Consider the following 6,000-nt stretch of genomic DNA (forward strand, 5'->3'; position numbering starts at 1 on the left):
CCACGCGTAGGGCTTCACTGAGGGCAAGGATGTGACGGGGTCCTTGGTGGTCAGGACCTCAGTCGTGGTGGCGAGAGGTTCCCTGTCGCTGGCGGCGTCCGTGCTGGGCACCACCGCAGCGAGGGCACTGAGGGGCTTCCCGACGGTGTCCCTGGTGGTCGGGACTACCGTCGTGGCGGCGGACCCCTTGCGTGTGGCGCTCTGCACGGGCACGTCTGCGGCGGGTTCCGAACCGGGCGACAAGGCGCTGCCTCAGAGCCTTGCCCCTGTCCGAGAGGCCGACCGGAAGGCCGACCGGAGGGCCGGCAGGAGCCAGCCTCTCGGGAGCCGACGCTGACCTCTCCGAGCTCGGCTCAGAACCGTCCGAGCTCGGCTCAGACTCCAACTCTGACTCTTCAAGGTCGGAGTCTGACTCCGGTTCTGGCTCGCTCGATGCAAGGCAGATGTTGTGGAGCACTGCACATGCCGAAATAATGGCGGTGGCTGTTGAAGGGTGGTAATACAGAGCCCGGTGCCTTTGCAGACACCGGAATCTGTTTTTCAACAGCCCGATGCAGCGCTCCACAACAGACCTGATCGAGGAATGCGCCTTATTAAACCGGCCGCAAGCGGTGGAGGTCGCGTGGTTCCCGGGGACAGGGGTGATGAGCCAAGGCTCCAAGGGGTAGCCGCTGTCACCTGCACATGTAGAGGATGGAACATATTACATTCTTTACTTTTTAAAATAAAAGGCAAGAAAACAGCTGTGTGCAACTATGTCAGTTATAATGTAACTTAAGTGTGACTTAAAAGTGTGTTAATATTTCTGCACTACAGTATCAGTTTACATTATGATTAATTAGCACTAGCTTGCCTGCAAACTCCCTGTTATTTCATGTAACTATATGTTTTCCTGGTGGGTTGTATGGGATGTGTGCACGATTCCTTAGGGGTGCTGTGTTGTATGCAAGTGCATTATTAGGCCCTTGCATCCGACAGATAAAAGCTCTGTTGCTTTTGGGAGTGTGGCCGTGACCTTAGGCACGGGCAGAGCAGAACACACTGGCCTTGTCTTTGGCAAACAAGGGGATAAGGCGCCAGTTCGACGAACCTTTTTCCTAATCCTCGGTGGAGTTGGAGATGGGGAAAAGAGAGGGGGTGGTTAGATTGGAAAGGAGTCAGGTCCTGTTGGGACACGGAGGGTCTAGTAGGAGGAGCTATATAGGCAGACCGAAGAAGAAGGGTCAGGGAAAAGAATCCAGTGTGTGGGACAGAGACGACCCGAGGACAGATTTGGCGAGCCCCAAGTGGCCAAGGAGGAATTGATCCCATTCCGTACAAACTGACGACCGTCAAAGCGACCAGGCGAGCCCCCAGGTATCAGTGAAAGAGCTCCAACTTCATGCGAAAACCAACCAGCAAGAGGGTACAGGCAGACACGGTAACAGTGAGTGGGCCGAACCGGACAGCGACTCGCACTGCGGTCGCATGCCTTGCATAGTCTATCACTGTCGTGAGGTTGGTGTAGTGTGGCTTTCGTAGCCTGCAGAGTGTGAGAGTTATGTGGACATAAACAGAGATTTATGGCCAAACTTCGGGTGCTGTCTCACTTCAAGGAGTTCCAGCAACTGTGTCTGTGTGCCTCACAACAAGCACAGTACGTGTGGTACTGTGGCTTTCAAGCAGTGGGAGCCACCGTGTGCGTAAGGAATGAATTTAGTATGCTCACCAAGCAGGAACCGGCCGTCGCGCGGCAGCTGCCCTTGCTCGAGTTGGTTTCGGAGCCAAGAAAATTGCCACACGAAGGAGTCGTGCACCGACCCGGGATACCGTGGGTCGATGCACATTATCCGGCAGTCGGCGTCACACACCTGAAAGTGAGAGAGATATTGACGTGTAATTACCTGAATCCACAAGTAGTAGATTGTACTTATGGTTCACAAAGCAGTCGCAATTTCAGAACCTTTAAGTTATTTTGTCTGACACATGCATGTCAACACACCTTCCTGGATGCAAGGTACAACAAAATAATGTGTTTTTTTTTGTTTGTTTTTTTACGGAAACTTGCACGTTTTGAAACCAAAAATAAGTATTATTTTTGGGAGAAGAGTCTCATGGCTCACATGCTACGTAGAGCACACGCTCGCGCAGCCGTGAGACCCCACAGCCCGCAGTCATAAAACGGCATACCTAAACCGTATCGGCAATACGTTTTTTTTTTTTTTTTCTACAGATTTGGGGCGCGTTTTGACAACGTAACATGAGTGTACTTACCACCATCACGTTGAGGGCGTAGAAGTACTTGCGGCGCCAGTACGTCGCCTTCGTGACGGTGGGGTCGTTCTTGGACGGGCCGACGATGGAGACCATGGTCCCGTCCACGCAACCGATGACGCCGGGTATCCTGCCGAGCAGCCTGAAGCCCTTCTCCGCGTCGAACCTCTCGCTCGGCGTCTCGGGGAAGTGGATCCAGCCACGCTTGACCCCGAGACGACGCACGATAGCGACGGACACGGCGCGGACCGCAACGCTGACTGTCTTTTGGTCCCGCGCTACGTGTTCGACGCTCGCCACCATGCCTTGGAAGCTCCCCGTGCCGTAGAAGCGCAGTGCACACAACACTTGAAGCTCCACAGTCATGACCGTCCACGAGGTATGCACTCTCCTCACCTCCGGTTCCTCGCGAAGTTCGTCGCACAACCACCGCACCACGATCTTGGGCAGGCGGTATTGCTTCCGAAAGATCTCCTCCGAGAGCTCGAATGCATCGCGGTGTTCCCGATACAGCCTTTCGGGCGAAAAAAAGAGCTCTATTAAAGAAAAAGTCGAAGTGACGAGACGGCGACGCCTCGCCGCCGAAAGCATGCTGCCAATGACACCTAGTTCCGAGCAAGTACCTTTTGAAACGTACTCGGTACAAAACGAAACGTCATTTTGTTGTCACGTCCGGTAGCCGACTCCGCCCAGTTTTGCCGACTCCGCCCACATTTTTCTAGGGAAATTACGTCACTTTTGCTTCCAACCAATCAGACGTGATGACGTCACTTCCGTGTACTAAAAAAAGGTACATGTACAATGTCGAACCTAGCTATCAGTTCTAGCTCGGGTTGATCAAAGCAAGAACCGGCGCTGCCACATGGCTCCTTCATGCAGGTTTCCGCGCTGTCAGCCGAAACTGTACCAGCAATGGGTCGTAAACTTAAAAAGGGACAAGTGGAAACCATCTCCCGGCAGCAGACTTTGCAGCGACCACTTCGATGATTCGTGCTTCGACCGAACAGGAGCCAGAACCCGGCTGCGAAGCGGCGCAGTCCCGACGCTCTTCAACTTCCCAGAACACCTGCAAAAGGTAGGACTGCCTTTTTCAGGCGGTAAACGAGCAGTAGCGTGGATACCGTTCTAGTTGTGCCGTGCATGATGTACGCGCGATTGGGTGCAAGTTCAGGTCGTCGCATCTTGCTTGGGCGAGGCAGTTCGTATTGACGTTTGTCTTGCAAAACCACGTGCGTTTTAACTTTTCCCAACGCACAGGTGAAATTCTGTTCCTCAGCAAACAACTTCAAGGCTATAATTGATGACACACTGCTAATGTGCCTGCAGATGCCTTGTGGCTAAGTGCGCATAACAGCAGGACCAGCAGGCAGTGCATGTAGGAACTGAAAAGCGAACAGGCATTTTTGGGAAAAGGAACAACAGAAATTTTGATCAAGCAATAAGTTAAATTCACTGACCCAGTGGAAGTGACATAGCAGCAATAGTTCCGCCTTGATTGATGTAATGTATAATCACAAACTTTTCCGGTAATGTCTCAGCAAGTTCTCGAAGATGATAAGATCCAATATTGCTGGCTTATTAAAAGGCATATAAATATCTGGGACTATAGATGCCATTTGTAGCATGTGCTAATAGCTAATGATTAAATATTATCTATATGCTAATATTTTTGCAGTGTCTTGCATTTACGGTGAGGATTAATTTGTCTAACAGAACATGTTTATTACATGCTTATTTCAGAAAACTGCGACAAGGAAGCCACCAAAGCTGAGAACTCCGAACCTAGATGTGACACTACTTGACGGGGAAGCCAGCGGCTCGCCGAGTACACCCCCAGGTAGCACGCCAGAGGAATGCCCAACTTGGGCAAAGGTCTGGCAAACATAAGGGCCCAACTTTGGCGCAGTTAGGTTTTTGCACCATGGCACTCATCAGTGCCAAAGTACGGTGCCTAACTATAGCCATAGTTGGGCGATCCTAGGGCATGCCAAAGTTTGGCTCTTCTCTGGTGCGCCAGAGGAGTGCCAAAGTTGGTGCCATACTTGAGCCATAACTGCCATAGTAAATCCTAATCTGGGAATTCGGGGCATGCCAAGGTTTGGCGTTTCTCTGGTCCGCCAGAGGAGCGCCAAAGTTGGTGCCATACTTCAGCCATAACTGCCAGAGCAAAACCTAATTTCGGTATTTGGGACGTGCCAAGGTTTAGCGTTTCTCTGGTCCGCCAGAGGAGTGCCAAAGTTGGTGCCATACTTCAGCCATAGCTGCCAGAGAAACGCCTAATTTCGGTATTTGGGACGTGCCAAAGTTTGGCTTTTCTCGGGTCCGCCACAGGATTGCCGAAGTAGTGCCATACTAGAGCTAAAACTTCCAGAGCAACGCCCAATTTGGGTATTTTGGACATGCCAAAGTTTGGCGTTGCTCTGGTCCGCCAGAGGAGCGCCAAAGTTGGTGCCAGACTTGGGCCATAACTGCCATAGTAAATCCTAATCTGGGAATTCGGGGCATGCCAAGGTTTGGCATTTCTCTGGTCTGCCAGAGGAGCGCCAAAGTTGGTGCCATAATTCAGCCATAACTGCCAGAGCACCGCCTAATTTGGGTATTTCGGACACGCCAAAATTTGGCGTTTCTCTGGTACGCCACAGGAGTGCCGAGGTGTGCCATATTTGAGCTATAACTACCAAAGCAACGCCTAATTTCGGTATTTCGGCCTCACCGAGTTTGGCTTTTCTCTGGTCTGCCACAGTTGTGCCGAAGTAAGTGCCAGACTTGAGCCATAACTGCCGCAGTAAATCTTAATTTGTCGATTCGGGGCATGCCGAAGTTTGTCTCTTCTCTGGCTACCCACTGAAGTGCCAAATAAATGCCAAAAGTGGTAAAGAAAGCCGAGAGGCCAGCCCAAGTTTCGAATATCCCTGGTTTGTCACAGAAGTGCTCTTTCACGCGTCCCAGAAGAGAAATAAATTAAATAAGCGTTGGAAACACGATGGTAAGATGTCATCACCTCCGTTCCCAAGCAGCACGGCAATACTTCGCAGTATCGTGCCAGTGCCGGCCGAAAGTCGGTTCCAATATCGCTCAAATGTCCAGTTTTGCACCATCGTTTGATACCCGGCAGGTATTCCCGTACAGCTGTTTCGCCCCGGCCTAGCGTTCGCGCAATATTGTGCGAAAACTCTACGATCCGTCTGCTCCGTATTGGCCGAACGTCGTGCAAGTATGTGTACGTTGCATGCCATTTGTTGCATATCCAATCACTTATACGGACAAACAATTTTTTTTCGATCGCTCCCAGAAGTTTATTAAACAACTATCATTACACACAGTGTATTCTCAACTTATTTACAAAGGTCACACTTCTCTGTAAAGCCAAAAGCAAATTATAAAATACAATTGCCACTGTCCTCATGTCAAGCAAAACTCGTCACATAAAAACCGCGTAGATTGAGAGGAAACCAGGACGACTATCAGAATCATGCTTGCAGTGCACTTACTAGTGAAAGAGCGATATCATGTAATCCTTGATAGATGCATAATCCCAACTCAGGCACCACACAAACACATTCGAGGAAGAAGGTTGCGCACATTCAACTGACGTCTCGTCGTCGGCGAAGAGCAGTTTTTGTCGAAGCGTGTTCAACAAACACATCACAAGTATTCCACGAACTGTGGTGAAAAAAATGGCTGTTACTGTAAAATTGGCGTGGACGTATTCCGACTGTTTACGATGAAAACACACGGCCGCGTCTG

Source organism: Ixodes scapularis, unplaced genomic scaffold, assembly GCF_016920785.2.
Source record: "Ixodes scapularis isolate PalLabHiFi unplaced genomic scaffold, ASM1692078v2 PGA_scaffold3__209_contigs__length_174095766, whole genome shotgun sequence".
Classification (NCBI taxonomy): Eukaryota; Metazoa; Arthropoda; class Arachnida; order Ixodida; family Ixodidae; genus Ixodes; species Ixodes scapularis.